The following is a 21,900-nucleotide window of genomic DNA, read 5'->3' on the forward strand; positions in this document are numbered from 1 at the left end:
AGAGCTGCTTCAGAAAGAACTAGAAAGAAACAGCAGAGCAGGGCAGATGCTTGAGGGCTCTTGAGTCCCACCAGGGGGCATCTCCAGCCCCCCTCCCGCTTACTGCACCCCAATTTCCCAAACATCCCCCTGTCTGTGCCCTCAGAGGGCAGCCAGAGGACAGGGCTGTGTGACCGTCCGTCTGTCCCTATGCCCAGCACAGGATCCGGTGCTTGGCACTGAGCAGACGCAGGGTGACCATACCCGCTTTCATCCCGGCCTGGGTGCTTTAGGACTGAAGGAGACGTTGAAAACGTCTGTCCAGGGACTGGCGCTGTGGCTCAAGCGGTAAAGCACAGGCAGGAGTGTGCTCGGTCCAGCTCCCCTCCTCAGCGCTGGGGGGTCTCCGCGCACCACAACAAAAAGAACCACAACAGTTCGGTCAGGGGGCCCGAGAGATTTGTACGGGGACACGGCGCTTGCCTTGCGTGTAGCCGGCCCTGGGTGAGTCCACGGTACCACACAGGGTCTCCGAGGTGCTTGTCAGCCCTGAGCCAGGAGTAGCCACTGAGCACTGCGGGGCTTTGACCTCCCCCCTTCCCCAGTAAATCCAAACAACGAACGAACAAAACAAACAAAAACACAGCAACAAGCCAAAAGTCCTGTCAGGGCCCACTCTGTACAATCTGAGAATAAAGAGGGAAGGACAGATGCATGAACTGCGTCTTCAAGAGGACGCCGCCCCAGGGCCTGGAGCCACAGTGCAGCGGGGAGGGCGTTTGCCTTGCATGCCGCCAGCCCGGGTTCGACTCCCAGCATCCCATAGGGTCCCCCCGAGCACTGCCAGGAGTAATTCCTGAGTGCAAAGCCAGGAGGTAACCCCTGTGCATCGCCGGGTGTGACCCAAAAAGCAAAAATAAATAAATAAATAAATAAAATAATAATCTGCGTGTCCCTGGCTTTAGACTCCCGTTGATGTGACTGCCACAGAGAAGGCGCCTCTGCACGCGGGTCAAGGTGCATTCTCAAGGCTGTCTTTTTTCGGGACTGGCTGAAGCCTTGCCCAGCGCTGCTCCGGGCAGCCCCACCGGTGGGCACCACTTGCTTGTAGCCAGTGCTGGACTTCATATTCTTGCTTTGTTTTGGGACCAGACCTTGCTGTGCTCAGGCCTTACCCCTGGCTCTGCACCCCGGAATCACTCCTGGCAGGGCCCCTGGGACCATAAAGTGCTGCTGGGGCTCGAACCCAGGTTGGCAGCATGCCAGGCCAGCGCCCTCCCCGCTGCCCCACCGCTCTGACCCCATGGGCTTCGTGTTCTTTACTCCCACCTGCCTTGGGAAATCGAGACTCTGATTACCTTTTTGCAGGTGAGTCAACCGAGGCTCGGAGAGGCCAAACAAAGCGCTGAATGCCCCCCAGCTAAGAAGACCAGAGCTATGGTCCGGGCCCAAATCCATCTCCCCTTGGTACATGGTTTTGAAACAGCCCCCGGCTCTGCCTTTTCTGGGGCCTTCTCCCCGGGAGGGGGCTTTGGATGGAGACCGGGCGGGGGGGTCTCCTGCTCTACGGCCATGTGATCTCGAGCCCGGGGCCCGGCGGGTGTCACAGCGGAGCAGGGCCAGGCCCGGCCGAAGCGGGAGTGGCAGCAGAAGGACCCTTTGGGAGGCGACTCTTGGCTGCTCTTGCGACTGTCAGCTGGCTGAGGTCCTAAGTGGCAGGGGCCGGCCCCGGGTGACAGCAGGGTACCTCCTGCGTACAAGCCCTCTGGACCCTCCTTCATGGGGACCCGCCATGATGGGGTCCTTTGTAGTATAACGTTGGTTTGCCCTTCCTCCCTGGCCGCTGGGAGCTCGAGTTTGTTGATTGCCCCTCAACCTGTCAATTACTTTTGTCTCCTGATCACTCTGACTTGTAAGTATTGTCTTTTTTGTCTCCTTACTGTCCTTTGCATGGTTAGTTATTTCAGAGCAATTGCTTTTTGTATGGAGACAGGAAGACAGTTAGAAAGACAAGCCTGTGGCTTGGGAGTTGATTGACTCCAGATAATATTACTTCCTGGACATCTGCTCTCTCTCTCGACGTAAGCCTCAGTTGTCCTTACTTCCTAGATTCCCCCAAAGCAGGGTCCCGACGAGGGACTGGATGGACCCAGGGCAAGCGGTGAGCTATGAGCTACCCTGGCATTGAAATGGGCCTGGCCGAAGTCCATAATGCTTAACTATAAGTTAAGAGCTTGGTCATGGACAAATTCTGTCATGATTCAAAAAGTAATAACTAGATTTGGACCCTGCTGGGGTTCGGAATGATTGATCCGGCCTGAGCACTGTCGTCTAAGTCTGTGGTGAGATGTCCCCAGGAGAGTCACCCTATAAGCCTAAAACAATGTCTATTACTGTGTCCATACAGAATGGTAAATATTAGGAAGGAGAATTAAAGATGTTAATTAAGTTGCAGGTCTAAGGAGAGCAGAAACCCACCTTAAGGGCTGTTTTGCAGGTGGTCGGGAAGTCTGGAAAAACATTTGTGATTGAGCTTCCCGTGGGGAGGCGTGATTGGGGGGATGTGGGGAGAGAGAAGAAAAAGAGCGGCTGCAGAAGAGAGGGGGAGAAGAGAGACGGTTATGGAGACAGCAGAGAGAGAGAGAGAGAGAGAGAGAGAGAGAGAGAGAGAGAGAGAGAGAGAGAGAGAGGAGACGGATACAGCAGGAAGGAAGAATTGTGTGGTTAGGGGCTGGAGTGATAGTACAGTGGCTAGGGCGTTTGCCTTGCATACAGCTGACCCGGGATCGATTCCCAGCATCCCATAGGGTCCCCTGAGCACTGCCAGGAGTAATTCCTGAGTGCAGAGCCAGGAGTAACCCCTGAGCATCGCCGGGTGTGACCCAAAAAGAAAAAAAATAGAATTGTGCAGTCAGAGAGAGAGAGAGAGAGAGAGAGAGAGAGAGAGAGAGAGAGAGAGAGAGAGAGAGAGAGAGAGAGAGAGAGAGAGAGAGAGAGAGAGAGAGAGAGGAGGGGGTTGGAGAGAGCTGGGAGAGATGAGAGTAGGATAAATGGCAAAAACTCAGCAACCAGCTTGCCTCTTGTTCTTCCTTCGTCTGCCCAAGGCAACAGCCATCCCGGGTGAGGAAGCGGCTCGAGAGCACTGAACATGGGTGCAGGAGAGAGAGTTGCCTGGAGAACCCGCGAACATCCTTTCATGTGTAATCCCCGAGTGAAGGAGTTTGCATAGCTCCGAGCGCGTGAGGGGCTTCCACGGCCCGAGAGGGGCTTACCCAGACCTTCCACAGTGGACCCTGCACAGACGCTGGGGCCCGAGCATTCTGCCATGTTTTCGAGGGTGGTTTCGGGAGGAGAAGGTAGGTCCCAACAGCCCTCCTGTGTCCGGGAGGGGGGTGTCTGCGGCCTTGCCTCGGTTCCTACGGCCCCCATCCTTACCCTGTTTAGGGAAACAGACCCCAGTGCCCGAGACCTCCAGCCCAGGCTGGCCCAGCCCACCGTGAAGGTCGGGAAGACGCTGGCAGGGGCCTGGCTGGAATGGAGGAAAGTACAGGGTGTGCGTATGTGTCTGTGTGTGTCTGTGTGTCTGTCAGTGTGTCTGTGTATGCCTGTGTGTTTGTGTGTGTCTGTGTGTGTGACAGTGTGCTTCCGTATGTCTGTGTTGTGTGTCTGTATGCGTGTCTGTGTGTGTCAGTGTGTCTGTGTATGTCTGTGTGTGTCTATGTCTGTGTGTGTTTGTGTATGTGTGTCTGTGTGTGTGACAATGTGCTGGTGTATGTCTGTGTTGTGTGTCTGTATGTGTGTCTGTGTGTCTGTGTATGTCTGAATGTCTATGTGTGTGTCAGTGTGTCTGTGTATGTCTGTGTGTGTTTGTGTGTGTCTGTGTGTGTGACAGTGTGCTTGTGTATGTCTGTGTTGTGTGTATGTCTGTGTGTCTGTGTGTGTCAGTGTGTCTGTGTATGTCTGTGTTTGTGTGTGTCTGTGTGTGTGACAGTGTGCTTGTGTATGTCTGTGTTGTGTATCTGTATGTGTGTCTGTGTGTGTCAGTGTGTCTGTGTATGTCTGTGTTTGTGTGTGTCTGTGTGTGTGACAGTGTGCTTGTGTATGTCTGTGTGTGTTTGTGTGTGTGTCTGTGTGTGTGACAGTGTGCTTGTGTATGTCTGTGTTGTGTGTCTGTATGTGTGTCTGTGTGTGTGTGTTGGGGTCATCTGCTCCAGCTCTCCCTGCGGCAGATGGGGCTGAGAGGAGCGGGCTAGAAAGGGCTGAGTCCAGGCCTCAGTTCTCTGCAGTTCTTGGTCCCCTCACCTGCCTGCCCCTACCTGCTGCCTCTGCATCAGCCAGTCCTGGGCTGCTCCCCATCCACCCTGCGGCCTTGGCAGCTAGACACAGCTAACTGCTGCCCTCTAGTGTCCGCAGCCACAATGTGCATCTCCCGTAGCGCCCTTCAGACCCAGGCACTGTGAGGGGGACGGCACTGCGACAGCACTCTTCAGTGGGACCATCCAGCTGTCTCCGACCCAGTGTGCCTGGGAGCGGCCCTTGAGGGCCAGAGAGCCTGGGTGCCCTGGGCCGGCCCTGGCGGGAAGGCCCTGAGCAGGCGTGTTGCCTCTGGGAAAGCAGGCAGGTGGGTTTGAAGCTCTGGGCTGGGGGCGAGTCTGGCTCACGGCGAGGGCCGAGCCCCCAGCCCCAGCGCACGAGACTTTCCTCTGGCGGCTGCGGGTGTTGGTCCCACCACCCCTACCCCCCTTACTCCTGTCCTGCGTGCAGCTAAAGCTTATTTTAAAAGTTTGTTGTTCTCGTTCTGGACCCACCCAGCTGTGCTTGTGCTGGGAAGCAAATCCGGGCCCCCTGCTCGCAAACCTGAGCCCAGGCCTTCGGGCGTCCTCCATGCCCCCAGGTAGCTCTGAAGAGGACTCTGTCCTGCTGAGGGCCTTGGGACAGCCAGGGACTGTGGGGCCCCTGGTCCTGGCTTCTCCCTCCCCCCTTTTTCATCATTGCCTCATGCCCTTGGGGCTAGGGGTACAGCCGCAACCACCAACTCCCCAGCACTCTGTGAGCTGGGCCAGCACAAGGTGGGGAGCTCTGGGCCCCCTGAGCCAGCTGCGGCCCATCGTGGGGGCTGAAGTTATGCCTTTGGGGTCTAGTAGAGGAAACGGGGATCCAGACAAACGGGGATGGATTTCCACAGGGTGAGCGAAGGGAGGATGTCAGAGCCCTGGGGGGTCCCAGGGGAGGAATGTGTTGTGTGTGTCTGTGTGTGTACATGTGCATGTGTGCATATGTGCGTGTGTGTACATGTGTGCATAAGTGTGTGCATGTGTGTATATGTGCATGCATGTATGCATGCATGTGTGCATGTGTGTACATGTCTGCATATGTGTGCATGCGTGTGTGCATGTGTGTGCATGCGTGCATGTGTGAGCATATGTGTGCATGTGTGCATATGTGCATGTGTGTATGTGTGTGCATGTCTGTGTGCATGTGTGCATGTGTGTACGTGTCTGCGTATGTGTGCATGTGTGCATAAGTGTGTGCATGTGTGTATATGTGCATGTGTGTATATGTGCATGTGTGTGCATGTGTGTATATGTGCGCATGTGTGTATACGTGTGTGTATGTGTGCATGTGTGTGTGCATGTGTGCGAGTGTGTGTGTGCATGGTCTGGGGAGACTTAGGCAAAGTCATGGTGACTCGGGGCTGGCACAAGCCATTTTGAAGTGTGCTGGGCATGGAGTGACGGGCATTTCTGGAGCTTGTCTGAGAAGGGATGAAGCCTTCAGGTTGACTTTTGTGTGCCCCAAACCAGTTTGCCCACATCCTTGGCATCTGTGCCCTGGGAGGGACGTGTTTGCTGTGGAGCACGTCTGGGCCTGACGGGCAGCGGTGCCTGGCTGAGGCCAGCGGTCTCTCCCGTATGCCCGAGGCCCCTGCGGGAGTGGGTGAGGGTCTGGCTCAGCCCCGCCCCTGCCTCGGCCCCCGCCCAGAGTGCGGGCAGGTCAGCCCCCACCAAGGCGTCTCCCCTCTCTGCACCCCTGTTTTTCCCCGGGGCACTGGCCCTTACATAAGCCTTTTATTCCCGCCCCCTCTGCTACACCTGGCCACACACTCACTCACACACACTCAAATACAAACATCTCCACACTCACATAGATCCACACACATTCACACGCTCACACACAGAACCACACCCACACATCCAGACACAGCACTCACACACACATCCACCCATACCCACTCACACACACACACACACACACACACACACACACACAGGGTGTGCAAGCTAAAGTCCCCCCAGCCCCCGCCATTAAGCTGGGCTTGTGCGCAGACTGCCATTTTCCAGCTATGTGGTCTTGGGCAAGTCAAACTCTTTGAGCCTCAGTTATCGCCTCCTTAAATTGGGGATAATAACACTTAATGACACTTATCTCAGGGGTTGTCATGAGGATCAGGTGCGATGATGCAAGTGCAAACACCGTGCAAAGGGCCAGTGGTAGGCGCTGTTGCTGCTATTTGCCTACCACACACGACCACAGAGGAACCCTGCCCTGGATGGAGTTGCCGGGGCTGCCGCCAGAGCGTCTCCTGACTGTCCCTGAGAGCCAGGCCTGTGGGGCTTCAGGGAGTGACACGAGCTCCCTGCTTTTGGGGTCTTCCATCCTAGGGGAGGGGCTCTCGCTGCGCGTGTGACTCTGCCTTTCTCCTGAGCCCCGACACCTCGCCTGCAGCAGCGGAAAACAGGGGACTGCTCAGCATTCTCTTGCTAAGAACCCCCTGTCACCGTGCCCTGGCAGAAACCCCCGGAGTGGCAAAACCAGGTCATTCTGAAACTCGTGATTCCACTCAGCACGAGAAACTGCAGTCATTAGGGTGACCTGTCCATTTCACAGATGGGGAAATTGGGGTCCCGAAAGGTCAAACTCACCCTTGCCCTGGGTGTGCAGCACGCCAGTCACCAATGATTCATCCCATCAACCAACCCTACTGGGCTCCTGTTCTGAGCCACCCACTGTCCTAGGCACCGGGGACTCTCCCTTGCAGGGCTGACATTCTGTTAAGGGCAACGAAAGGCATGTGGAGGCCGGTGAGCTAAGTTGGTGAGTGCTGGGCAGAGTCAAACAGGGTGATGGAGGGAGTTCAGGGGGTGAGAAGGCCGTGTAGGAGGTTGCACGGAAACAGAGGGACTGGGGAGGACACAGAGAACACCAGAGAGCACGGCCTTAGGCGTGGCTGACAAGGCCAAGGAGGGCTGGAGAGACAGCACAGGGGTGAAGGCACCTGCCTTGCACCCTGCCGATCCTGGTTCAAATCCCCAGCACCTCAAGGGCTCCCCAGAGCACATGGACATTACTTCAGAGCACAGAGCCAGGTTGAGTCGATGAAAGCCTTTGGGTAGGTTCCAAACAACCCGCTTTTCCTCCAAATGCAAAGGAACACAGCCCCAATATTGTCTTTGGTGGGGGGCGGGGCAGTAAATCTCAGAAGAAATGGGAGCCCAGAGCCAGGACCCAACTTCTGATCTGGAGCTCAGGGTAGGGGCTGGAGCGATAGCATAGCGGGTAGGGCGCTTGCCTTGCACGTGGCCAACCCGGGTTCGATTCCCAGCATCCCATATGGTCCCCTGAGCACCGCCAGGGGTAATTCCTGAGTGCAGAGCCAGGAGTAACCCCTGTGCATCGCCGGGTGTGACCCAAAAAGCAAAATAAAATAAAATAAAATGGAGCTCAGGGTAACTGGGGTGCTTTTTTCAAGCACCTCTTTTCAGTCGAAGTAACCAAGGCCTTTTTTTGATTGAAGTAACATTGCTGTAGGATGTTATAAAGTGTGCAATGTCTGTATATACCACCCCGAATCCAGTTTGTCACCTAAAAGTCACGGCTTTGATCTCGTTTGGCTCTGCAGTGCTTTGGAGAGCAGTTTTAGGCTCTCAAGTTAAGTGCTCTGAGCACAGTGGAGCATTTCCGTGGAGTCTGTTTCCACCGTCGCCCTGTCTCACCAAAGCCGTCCCTCCCTTCCGGTCCCTGAACCTGCACGGACCCGCACACCCTCACCCCTGCCGCTCTGGGCCTCTTTCCTAGAGAATTCACTCCGGGTGCTGCAGACTCGGAGTCTCGACACGGGGGCGATGCCCTGGGTCCATGGGAATTTACAGAGTAATCCCGCTGTCCTGTGAATCTGGTGGTGCTCGAAGGACAATGTGTGGCCGTGGGTACTGAGCCCAAGTGAGCTGCCTCCGGCTGTCAGCACCTCCCCTGCGGTCCCAGCTCTCTCTGGCGCCCACCCCTTGGCCTTTTCTATTGCCTCTACAGTTTCGCATGTTCAAGATTGTCGTACGGTTGGAAGCACATTGAAGGTGATATTTTCAAAGGGTTTCTTCAACTCAGTGCTGTGTCTTACAGTTTCCTCGATGTCTCCTCCTTTTCCTGACAGGTCACTGCCTTTTTGCACGGAGTAATATTCTGTTGTCTGCATGCAAGGCTTGCATTGATTTGGGGGCTGCTATGTATGTAATTTATGTACTTAAAACATTTAGCTCGCTCTCTTCGCAGGAATTTCAGCCCAAACCCTGGGCTCCCCATGGAGGGGGCGGGTCAGCTTGGTTGTTGGCTGGTGGTGGTGAATGCTGGCCCCTGGGTGGTCCGCATCACGCTGGGTGGTCACATCCCTTGTCAGTGGGCGGAATTCTGTGCATTCCAATATGAATTCTGTGAGAATCAACATAAAAACTAATTTCTTTAAAAAAAAAAAAAACAACAAACCTGATCACCCAGCAGGATTCTGCCTAGTGGGAGGTGGGATGGGGCACATCAACCCAGGAGGAAGCTTGCTGGGCCAGAGCTGAGACTGCAGCTGTCCAGCACCCAGAGGCCTCAGGGGTGGCCGCTCTGTGCAGGGGCCGGGGTGGTAGTTGGCTGTGCTGGAGAACTTAGTCAGAAACAGAGTCAACCTAATGCTCGGTCCGACCCTGGCACTCAGCTTCCTTCCACCCTCGATTGGCATCTTCTGCTCGCTACCAGCTTGCCTGGACAACTCTGTGGTCCCGTTTCTCCTTCAGCTTCTGCTCCCTTCTCCCTGTGCCTGAGGGGGCTTTCCTCAGCGCTGCACGCCCACGGTGATGGCGTGTGCAGAGTTGGGTTTCACTGAGGGGTCGCCACTTTTCCTCCAGGAAGATTTCTTAGCAAGAGCCCCCGGGGGACACTGAGCTACATTCAGTGTGGGTTTGGCTTTTGGCTTCTTTTGTTTTTGAGTCCCCCCCTGGCGGAGCTCGGGGCTCATTCCTGGTTCTGCATTCAGGGGTCACTTGGGTGGTGCTCAGGGGACCTTTTGAAGTCTTAAGGGCCGGGCGGGGTTGGTCATGCAAGGCTCGCTCTGGGCCCCCATTCGGCTTCTAGGCTTTATATTTGTTGATGTCCCAGGCAGGTCATCTGGGCTCCCCCACCCTGCATCAGTGCTCCGAACAAAAGGTTTCTCTGTCCCCTGTTGGCCCACAGTAGAACTTCCCTCAAAGCCCTCTCAAAGCTGGAGTCAGGCCCCTCAAACTTTGCCAGTGTTCTGGCTCTCACTGCATGTCCACTTCTAAACCTTTCGTTGCCACTTCAGCAACGTTCACAGCATCTTCACCAGGACTTAGTTTCAGCTCAAGAAACCACCACTTCCTGTGCTCATCCATACAGCGGCAGTTCCTCTTTGGCCCATTTTTCAGCGAGTCTGCAGCAGCCCCACTGTGCCTCCACGCTGTGGTTCTTTTTTGTTGTTGTTGTTCTTTTTGGGTCACACCTGGCGATGCACAGGGGTTACTCCTGGCTCTGCACTCAGGAATTACTCCTGGCGGTGCTCAGGGGACCATATGGGATGCTGGGATTTGGACCTGGCTTGGTCGAGTGCAAGGCAAATGCCCTCCCCGCTGTGCTATTGCTCCAGCCCCACACGCTGTGGTTCTAATTGTAGCTATCACTTTGTTTTAACCACGTCTGCGATGACTTTCTCCAGTTCGATTTTTTTTTTCATAGTAGTAAACATTTTATTAGGTGTTAAAATGAAGGGGACTTGTGCCCCAGTATTCAGAAACCCATTTCTCTCTGACTGAACTTCCTGATACACTTGGAAGGAGTTCCTTCCCTTACCAGCTAGTTTACACCCTTGAGATAATATCTTCAACATGATGATGATGATGATATTCAGTCTGTAGTTATCCAACTTCTGTGAACATAATTTTTTTCAGATTAATAACAATATTTATTCTTTTTTTTTCCTTAAAGAAATATTTTATTGAACCACCGTGAAAACAAGAAAAAAAAATACAAAGCTTTCAGGTTTAAGTCACAGTCAAATACTGATTAAACCACCATCCCTTCACCAGTGCACCCGTTCCACCACCAAGAACCCCAATACAACCCCTCCCACCCCACCCCCATCTAAGTAGCTAATGATATTCCCATTATTCTCTATATATGTTGAGTACATTTCATATTTCCATAAAGAACTCACTATTATTGATTGGAAATTTTCCCCAACAATCAGGCCTGCTGAATAGGCATCATTTAATAATTTCTCTTCATTGGTAAGAGTGAAGACTTTAAGCACTCTTCATAGCGGCCGCGCGGTTTTGGGTTTCTAATATTTTAGCTCAGTTCACAGTCAAAATGGATGGCTGCAAGAATCCGCTCTGGTGCCAAAATGGGTTAGGAGACCTCAGGATCACAGTCAATAGGCGCGGAGGCTCTGCTTCTCGTGCCGCGGCTCCCGGTTCATCTCTGGGCGGAAGGCGCGCCGGGAACGCCACCCCCCTCCAGTTTGATTTTAAACCTCTCAGACGATGCAGGAGGATTGAAATGAACTTCTTCCAAATTTCTGTTAGAATTGATTGAACTCCTCTCAGGATCATAACCATCTACTCTCAGGAATCACTATTTTTATTTATTTATTTTTTTATTAGTGAATCACTGTGAGGTACAGTTACAGACTTACAAACTTCCATGCTTGCATTTCAGTCACACAATAGTCAAGTATCCATCCCTCCACCAGTGCCCATTTTCCACCACCAACAGTCCCAGCATCCCTCCCCCCACCCCCACACCTTCCCCCCTCCCCACCCCGCCTCTGTGCTTGGGCATTCCCTTTTGCTCTCTCTCTCCTTTTGGGTGTTGGGTTTGCAATAGGGGTATTAAGTAGCCATCATGTTTGGTCTAGAGTCTACTTCCAGCTTGCGTCTTTCATCCCGAGCAGATCCTCCTAACACCCTTTACTTACTTGGTGGTCCCTTTTCTATCTGGACTGCCTTCTCCCCCAGCATGTGAGGACAGCTTCTAAGCTATGGAGTAATCTTCCTGGTACTTATCTCTACTATTCTTGGGTGTCAGTCTCCCATTCTCTTACTTTATAAGGAATCACTGTTCTTAGTCACATGTAGAATGTTGAATCTTTTTGCGTGTGATTTTGGGCCACCTCTGATGGTGTTCAAGCCTGAGTTCTGGTTCTGCACCCTTCAGGGGGATCTCTGGGTTGCTTGGGATCAAGCCTGGGTCAGCCATGTGCTAGATATGTGCTCTACCCAATGTACTATCTCTCCAGTACAGCAATGGTGCATCTTTACTAGACATTATGTTCTCAGCTGACTTCCCAAAGCCATCAGGGTAATCGCTCTCTGTAGCAGCCTTAAGAAGTGTCTGACAGGAGGAGGCTTGGAAATGGAAGTGATTCCAAGATCCTGGGACTGCCGAGTGGATACCCTGTTCAGAGGCATGAAAACAACACTGATCTATACATCTCAGTCAGTGCTCTCAAACTCCTGGGCCCATTGCCATGGGCAGGAGAGCTGTGAAAGAAACTCCCCCCGGGTAATTAGAACTCTGTAGTGGATTTCAAGTATTTAGTAAAGACAGATACAAAACCTTCTAGATCTTATAGTTCCACACACTAAGCACTGAATGTAGATTTAGTTACAGTTCCTAGAATTTTTATTATTTATTTATTTTTACCTTTTTTATTCTCCTTTTGGGTCACACGCAGCAATGCTCAGGGCTTCCTCCTGGCTATGCACTCAGGAATTACTCCTGGTGGTGCTTGGGGGACCATATGGGATGTCAGGGAATCGAATCCGGGTCGGCCACTTACCAGGCAAACACCCTCCCTGCTGTATTATCGCTCCAGACCCTTATTTATTTTTATTTTATTACTTTTTTTGTTTATTTGATCTGGGGCCACCTTAGGCTGTGTCCAGGACTTAGTCCTGGCTCTGTGCTCAGGGATCATTCCTGGCGTGGCTCAGGGAACTCTATGGGTAACAGGACTGAACCAAGGTCAGCTGTGTGCACTATAAGAGCTCTATCCACTGGTTCTCCGGTTCTGATTCCTAGGATTTTTGGATGATCATAAAGTGTGACTTCTAGTCACAAGCTGCATTAGCCCCTAACAAAAGGGCCAGCCCGTCCAGTGCAGTTTTGAAGTAAGTTTTGGCCACTCCTGCGGTCAGGAAGGTCCTAGATAGCGTCATATTTCAAATAAAAGCTGTTCGTCAACATTGAAATTGTACTGTGTATTACAGTCACTTTCATTAGAGATCTCACCCGGATCTTCTGATGAACACGCTGCAGTTTCTTCCTCAGTATTTGCTGCTTCCATTGGCACGTTATGTATGGCAGGGAGATGGTTTATTTTCTTCAGCTGCAAGATCTCTGCTATCTTCTCATTTTTCCTCCTCCCTCCTCTTTGCTTTCAGAGAATTGAAGAAAAATAAGGTCTTGCTCCACATGAGACTTTGGCTGTCGGGAATGTGGCTGGTTTGATTTTCTGTCTGGATCACTAACGTTTCCCCACCCCAGCAGAAGTTGTGGTGCCTTACTGCAGCGCGTGTGATCGTTGGAGCAACACTTTTCATTTCCTTTAAGAATGTTTACTTTGCCTTTCGTGCCAGGGGTCAGACTTTCTGCCTGTCTTAGCTCCTGACGCCTTCCTCACTCAGCTTCATTTTCGCTGACATTTGATTTATAGTGAGAAATCTTATTTTCGTGAGAAAACTGACGGGCCTTTATAGGTTATTGATTGACCTAATTTCAATCATGTGGAAAGGTGAGGTAGGCAGAAAGGAAGAAAGGGAGGGCTGGGGGAGAGAAAGGACCGGACAGAAAACGGTGGCTACGAACTTCCAATAGTAACGTCACAGGCCGTTGGTCAGAGGTCACCGTGGCAGTGTAGTATAATAGTAGTCATATTTGAAACATTGCAAGAGTTATCAAAATAGCACACGGAGGCGTTGTGTGAGCACAGGTTATTGAAGAAATGGTGCCAATAGTTGCTTGGTTCGGGGTGCGGCTGAAGGTGCTTGTCTGTGAACCACAGTTAGGGGAAGAACAGCAAGGGGCGTTCTGCCAGCACACTTGGTGTGACTGACGCTTGGCGCCACTGTGGCTTAGAGGGTGTGTGCTCAGGGGCCCGGCTAGATCCCGGCTTCCTACTGGGGAGGCAGCTGCTCTGACCACTGACTTGCCTCCCTCCTTCCCATTCCTCAGAAAGTCCAGCCCTCATGCCACTGGCCAAGCAAGTGAAAACAAAGATAAATAAATGGGACTATCTCAAACTAAGAAGCTTCTGCAACTCAAAAGAAACAGTGACCAAAATACAAAGACAATCTACAGAATGGGAAAGGATATTTATGCAGTACCCATCCGATAAAGGGTTGATAACAAGGATATACAATGCACTGGTTGAACTCCACAAGAAGAAAATTGCCAACCCGATCAAAAAATGGGGTGACCTGTCCATTTCACAGATGGGGAAATTGGGGTCCCGAAAGGTCAAACTCATCCTTGCCCTGGGTGTGCAGCATGCCAGTCACCAATGATTCATCCCATCAACCAACCCTACTGGGCTCCTGTTCTGAGCCACCCACTGTCCTAGGCACCGGGGACTCTTCCTTGCAGGGCTGACATTCTGTTAAGGGCAACGAAAGGCATGTGGCATTTTTTAGAAGGCATTATTTTATTTTATTTTTTTTTATTTTCTTTTTTTCCAAAGAAGAAATCTGAATGGCTGAGAGGCACATGAGAAAATCACTAATCATCAGGGAGATGCAGATCAAAACAACAATGAGATATCATCTCACACTACAGAGACTTGCCCACATCCCCCGCCAAAAAAAAGCAACCAGTGTTGACGTGGATGTGGGGAGAAAGGGACTCTCCTTCACTGCTGGTGGGAATGCTGACTGGTTCAACCCTTTTGGAAAACAATATGGATGATTCTCAAAAAGTTAGAAATTGACCTCCCATTTGACCCAGCAATACCACTCCTGGAATATATCCCGGAGAGGCAAAAAGGTATAGTAGAGATGACATCTGCATTTCCATGTTCATTGCCGCTCTGTCTACAATAGCCACAATATGGAAAAAACCAGAGTGCCCGAAAACAGGTGATTGGCTAAAGAAACTCTGGTATATTTACACAATGGAATACTACGTAGCTGTCAGAAAACATGAAGTCATGAAATTTGCATATAAGTGGATAACATGGAAAGTATCATGCTGAGTGAAATGAGTCAGAAAGAAAGAGACAGACATAGAAAGATCGCACTCATATATGGAATATAAAGTAGCTGAGAGGTACAAGCTTACAATGTTGCGATTCCTGGCAGATATTTCTCTGGACTTAGTTACTAAAATACTAAACTACAGAAATCCAAAACTATGCTGCTGCTAGCGCGGCCTCCTGACCTCATATCTCTTCATTCTCAGCAATGGAAAACAAATTACCAAATGCTTTCTTTTCAGCAGATCGACTTTAGGGGGGAGAAACTCCAAATCAATAATAGTGAATTTTTTTGTTTAAATATTGAATGTAATCAAAGTAAAGTGAAAGTAAAGTGAAATTTACCAGTTACACATGCGGGGTGGGGGGCTGGGGAGGTGGGGGGGAGGGGGGAGGTATACTGTGATTCTTGGTGGTGGAATATGTGCACTGGTGAAGGGATGGGTGTTTGAGCATTGTATAACTGAGACTTAAACCTAAAAGCTTTGTAACTTTCCACATGGTGAATCAATAAAAGAATTTTAAAAAAAATAAATGAGGAGTCTCCTAAAAAAAAAAAAAAGAAAGAAAGTCCAGCCCTCTCAAGCCGGAATTAGCTATCAGTGCGTGAGGATCCACCCCTGGTCAATCTGATGATTTCGATTCCTGAGACGAGGCAGTGGGTGAAGGAGACAAGGTGTCACCATCTTGAGCAAATCCTCTTTTCCTTGTGACTGTGGACATCTGCCAGCAGACACCCATTGTCCTGGGGTGTGGGGACAGGAGAGTGTGGGCCTGTGGGCATTAGATATTGCTTTGTAGGCAGAGCCTGAGGTGGCTGGGAGAAGGTGGGTGGCTGTGCCCTCCTGTGGTGGGAACCAACTAGGCTAGGTCTCTAATAAACAGAAGTGGCTCTGTCTGGGGTTAACTGGTGGGGAGTATCAGGGGCTATTGTTTGTGAAGACCCCCTGGGTGTGGGAGAGGCCAGGCCAGGAGAGTCCAAACAGTAAGAGTGATTCTAATTGTGCAGTGAAGGATCTCTGTCTCTGTCTGTCTCTGTGTCTCTATCTCTGTGTCTCTGTCTCTGTGTGTCCCTGTCTCTCTGTCTCTGTTCCTCTGTCTCTGTATCTCTCTCTCTGTCTTTCTGTCTCTGTCACTCTGTCTCTCTCTGTCTCTGTCACTCTGTCATTCTGTCTTTCTCTGTACCTGCCTCCCTGTCTCTGTCTGTCTCTGTCTGTCTGTCTGTCTGTCTCTCTTACCTGCCATAAGGCAGAAAAATGATGGCACTAGGCATTGCCTTGGTCACAATGATAGCCTGGGACAAACACAGTCCTGGTTTAGGACTCCAACAGTTCTTCACAGCATCAGTTTTCTAATTTCTAATTTTCTCTCTCATGGGCGCAGGTATTGATGACATCTTAATACTGTTTGTTTCTAAGGCTTAGAGAGAAGAGCAAATTTCTGGAAATGATGTATGTTGGCTCAACCATTTATTCCAATATTTATTTCTAAACAAATTTTCAAAACTGTTGCATCTCTGAGAAAACTAATACAGAAATCTATGAAGCAATAAATTATCTCAATCCCTTAAAAATCTCCTCTGATCCTGGGGGCTGGAGTGATAGCACAGCGGGTAGGGTGTTTGCCTTGCACGTGGCCGACCCGGGTTCGATTCCCAGCATCCCATATGGTCCTCTGAGCACTGCCAGGGGAGACTCCTGAGTGCAGAGCCAGGAGTAACCCCTGTGCATTGCCAGGTGTGACCCAAAAAGCAAAAAAAAAATCTCCTCTGATCCTGCTTTTATGGCATAAAAATGATAAGTGAGAGGGCATCTTTTCAAAACATTTACTCTGCATTAAAAATATAGACATTTGGTTTTGATTGGTTTTAACTTGCTTTTCTTTACAAAAATGAAATCATGCAATACCACCACTTCTAAATATTATGCCAAAAAGTTTCTACCAACACTTTCTCAGGCTTCTCCAATCAGTATACGCAAAGTCGCCTCACTCCTCTGGTGTCACCCAGTTAACACACAGAGAGGAGCTCGTGGTGGTGGCCGAGTCGGTGATGCAGGGTGTACCGAGGGCGAAGATGCTGCTGCTTTGGTCATTGCTGGGACCCATCTGTGCTCAGACAGGCCCACTCTGCCCAAGGACATTGTGCTGGAGGCACAGGTGGCACCAGCAAAAGGGCAAGTGGCCCAATGCACTGGGATGTGGGTGTGGATGTGATGGGGAACTAACTGGTCTTGAGGCCAGAGGCCAGTGCTGGTCTTTGTCATCTTAGGGGGCCTCCCCAATCCCAGGAAGGTGATTGCTCTTTTAAGGACAGGTCATGCCAGCCCCTTCTCATCTCCATCCACCAGTCTCTTTGGTAGAAAAAGGGAACCAGAGGAACTGTAGCTCTCGAGAAGCTTGCTGCTTATAAATGATGGCCACTGGCTGTTGTTGTAGAGGGAATCAAAGTGCTCTAGAAGCCAAAGGATTGTGACATCACAGCTGGTAGGAGGGGACTGGAAGCAAGCTCCTCAAGGAAGCATTCTGGAGTCCCTCCAGGAGCCCTGAGCTGGGCAGCAGACTTTATATTCCTCCTGGTGGATTCCATGTAATCCTCAGCTCTCAAAGGTATGAACCAGTTTCCCTTCTAGAGATGAACCCACACTGCCATGTCATTATCACCCAAGGTCCATGACGTCAGGGTTCACTCTTGGTAATGTGCATTCTATAATTTTGAACACATTTATAATGTCATTTACCCATCATCATAGATTCACTGGCCTAAAAATTTCTCCACGCCCCACTTCCTCATCACCACTCCCTGCCGACACTCCCACCCATCTTTTCCTGTATTCAGAGATTTGCCTTTTCCAAAACGCTTTAGAGCTGGCCTCATACTGTAACTATCCCTTTGAGATGGATGTCTGTTACTCTGTGACATACACTGGAGTTTTCTCCATATCCAGTAAGGGCCTTTTGACTCCCTTTTTAGTACTAATTATCTATCATTGTTTGGATGGACCACAGTTTGCTCATTTGCCAGCTGAAGGGCATCTTGATAGCTTTGAAGCAGCTTCCTGAAAGCACTACGATCAGTGTTTCTGGTCAGGGTTCTTAGTGAACTAAATTTTTGACTCTTTAGGGACAATCCCGAAGGTTAATTTCTGGACTAAAGAGTATGTGTATTTTTGTAAGACAATGACACATTGTTTTCCCTAGAAACTGCACCACTTTTCATTTTCATTCAATTATGTAGGAGAGTTCCTATTGCTGTTTCCCTATCAGTGTTTGATGCTGTCAGTATTCTGAGATTTCATTCATCCAATAGCTCTGCCATAAGTATCTTATTGTTTGATCTCATGGTTTCTCTGATACGAAGTGATTTTGAACACCTTTTTCATGTGCTTGTTGACTATCTGAGTGTCTTTGTCGTTGAAGTGTCTATCTCTTCTCCCCATTTTTGATGGGGCTAGTGGTTTTGTTCATAGATTTATTTTTTGTTGAGCTTTGTGGATGCTTAATATATTTTGAATGTTAGTCCTTTATCTGGAGTATTGTGTATAAATATCTTCTCTCCATTAACAGTGTGTCCTGTCATTTGTGGAGTATCCTTTGACATGTAAACTTTTTGTTTGTTTGTTTGGGGTCTATGTGGGGACCTGGGGTGCTGGAGACCAAACCCTGGTGTGCTGCTTTCAAGACAAGCATCTACCTGCTGTATTATCACTCTGGCCCTGATGTGCAAACATTTTAAACTTCACTAGTACCATTTGATTAGTTTCGTTTTTGTTATCTTTGCAAGTGGGATTAGGTCATGGAATACACTTTTGAAATCCATATTCTGGAGAGTTCTGCTTATGTTTTTCTCAATGTATTTTTATAGTGTGGGAGTTAGAAATTTTAGACTTTTGGTCCACTTTGAATTTGAATTAGTTTTTGTGTATGGTGTGAGGTATAGGTTCGTTTCCTTTTGCTTTTGTTTTGGGGCCACACAGCGGTGCCCAGAGCTTACTCATGGCTCTGCATTCAGGAATTACTCCTGATAGGCTTGGAGCACTATATAGGTGGGCACTATGGGCTCTATATTGAACCCGTGTCCACCCCTCGAAGGCAAGCACCCTATCTACTGTACTATCTTTCTGACCCTCAATGATTTCTGTTTTTTTTTTTTTTAACCTCAGGAATCGCTCTTGGCAGTGCTCAGGGGACCATATGGGATGATCAAATGTGGGCTATGAGGAAGAGTAAGAGGTTCTACAGAGTGGTGTTTAATATGGCAGGCTCTTTTATACCAGATTGTTTTATGCATTAATTCATCAAGTTCCTTGAGAAAATATTTGTTTATATAGATGTATATACACATATATATTTATAGTTAACCATTTCTTTAAAATTTTTTCTTCAAAATTTCTTATTTTTCTAACACGAGACTGATACCCAAAGACAGTAGACACAAGGGCCAGGAATATTGCTCCATAGTTGGAAGCTTGCCTCATGAGCTGCGGAAGAAGGCAGCTGGGATAGAGAAGGGATAACTAAGAAAATGATGGTTGGAGGGCTCGTTTGGGATGGAAGATGTATAGATAAAGGACCAAATGTGATAACCTCTCAGTTCCTATATTGAAATCCATAATGCCCAAAAGGAGAGAAAGAGAATGGGGGAAATTATCTGCCATAGAGGCAGGGGGAGGGTTGGGATGGGGGGGAGGGGGGGACATTGGTAGTAGAAAATGTGCGCTGGTGGAAGGATGGGTGTTCTATCATTGTATGACTGAAACTCAAGCATGAAAGCTTTGCAACTGCATCTCATGGTGATTCAATAAGAATTTAAAAATTTTTCATATTATCCTTAAGGTAACATGGTTACTAATGCTGTTAATTTTATAGTAGCTACTGCACCACTCACTACCAAAGTGCTCAAGACCTTCACTACTGTCTCTAGTTCACATGGAGTCTGTCTCTTCATTCCCACCACCCACCACTCTCCCCACTGGTAATCTGAATTTTGAAATCTAAGGCTAAAAGTTTGTCATCATTTGTTTGACACTGTCTGTTCCTTTGTCTCTCTGTACACCACATGAGTGAGATAATCTTATTTGTCCTCCTCTCTGTGACTTTTTTTTTTAGCACTGTTGTCCCTTTGTTCATCGATTTGCTCAAGCGGGCACCAGTAACGTCTCCATTGTGAGACTTGTTACTGGTTTTGGCATATCAAATATGCCACGGGTAGCTTGCCAGGCTCTGCTGTGCGGGCGGGATACTGTCGGTAGCTTGCCGGGCTCTCTGAAAGGGACAGAGGAATCAAACCCGGGTCGACCGGGTGCAAGGCAAATGCTCTACCCACTGTGCTATCTCTTTGACTTATTTTTCTATTTTATTTCTTTCCTTTCTTTCTTTTAATTTTTTTTTTTTTTTTGCTTTTTGGGTCACACCCAGGGATACACAGGGTCACTCCTGGCTCTGCACTCAGAAATTACCCTGGCGGTGCTCAGGGGATCATATGGGATGCTGGGAATCGAATTCAGGTTGGCCACTTGCCAGGCAAATGCCCTACTCGCTGTGCTATTGCTCCAGCCCCTGACTTATTTTTTTTTAACATGGAACCATCTAGTTTCATATAAGTTGAGTGAGCTTCATGATTTCATTCATTCTTATAGCCGTGTAGCATTCCACTGTGTATATATATATATACACACACACACACACACACACACACACACACACATATATATATATATATATATATATATATATATATACCAAATTTTCTTTATCCATTCATCTGCCATCGTACATTTAGGCTGCTTTTATATAATGGTTATTGCACTAAGAGCTATAATAAACATAAGTGTGATTATATCTTTTCAAATGAATACTTTCATGTTTGGAAATAGACTTCATGAACCTATGCCTTTGTCTAAAGGAACATCTTATAACCAAAATTGCAAAAATCTGAAATGTTGCCTCCCTACTTTAGAACATGTCCTTCTAGGAAAGCTGAGTAGCAAAAATCGGAGATCAGAAGCTTATGAAGAAGTGGTGGAGCTTGTTTCTAGCTTTTGAGGAGTCTTTCTTATTAATAAATATGTAAATAATAGGCACTAATTGAGCTCATATTTGTACAGACAGTGTGATATTGCTGGACACTGTCCGAATATGCTTTCCCCACTGTATCTACTGATGAGTTATTGGCCTACTTTAAAGGTTCAGAATTTCTAAACATGTTCCTAAGTCATTTCTCAATGATATGGATGGTGGCGCTATGAGGAACTAAAAGAAATGGAAGGCACTGCAGGGATTACTGTCCAGCCACTTCTGAACATTGCCACTCAAGTTCCCCCACCCCCACCTGCCTCCAGCACACCCCAGAATGAATGGAGCCTTTCAATGCTCATTCAGTGCAGGTGATGCTCCTAGTTGTTAGGAGTCTGGGTGGGACAGTGATGGGACAGTGACTTTGAGTCCTTGTTGAGTTTGTGAGCAGCTTAGTGATAGTAAACAAATGCCTAGATGCTCAAGCTTCTCTGTGCCTATGTGGCCTGTGAAGATCTTGCTTTGGATGCATTTTCTTCCTCCTCTGTGTGTTTCTCTCCACATCTCTGAGATCAGTGAACAGCCAGTTATATCACTCTCCAGTATACACATCTCTGGAGTCTGATCTGAGACTTTCCCCAGATGCCTTTGGCATGACTTAAACCATCAATCACTCATACATCACTTTGCTTCTGAGCAGATGATAGAGGAAGATAATATCCGAATACCAGCGCTCCAGTATTTGGCTGCCTGTTTAATCTTCACTTTATACTTCAGAGTTAACACTAAGCAATAAATAATTTTAGTATAGGAGAAAATGGGAGGAGATCAAGATCTAATGTAGAAAAACGAGCTCCAGGTTCTGAGCTAGAGTCCTAAACTTAGACTTTCATCTTGTCAATTTTGAGTGCCAGAGTGCGAGGATGACTTTAGTATATTTAGTTTTGTCACCAAGACGGTGATTCTTTGCTATCAATGTGAAACAGTTTAAATTTAACCTTCCCTGGTTAAATTCTGTCATTCTGGCTTAAAACTCCAGTTCTCTTTTGCCCCCTTTGAGCCTGGCCAATAATCCAGAAATACTTTTCACAAAGGGAATTGCTGACTCTTAAACTCAGGTCCAAAGGTCCCACTTCTGAGTTTTAAGTCTCAATTCAATGGGCAGACAATACATGCAGGGTTTGTACTTTAGCCAAATACTCCTGGCCATCTATGGCTCTCTGCATGATGCGAAGGAAGCCAGCCTACCTCTGAGACCTCATACTCCTCTCACCCTGGGACATGGCTCTGGGAACTTTCACTCCATCCATGATTTTATTTTCTTAGCTTATAGCTGAGGAAGATGAGGTCAAGTTAAGGACCAGGCTGTGGCCAAGCTAAAATTTCCA

Source organism: Sorex araneus, chromosome X (genome assembly GCF_027595985.1).
Source record: "Sorex araneus isolate mSorAra2 chromosome X, mSorAra2.pri, whole genome shotgun sequence".
Taxonomy (NCBI): Eukaryota; Metazoa; Chordata; class Mammalia; order Eulipotyphla; family Soricidae; genus Sorex; species Sorex araneus.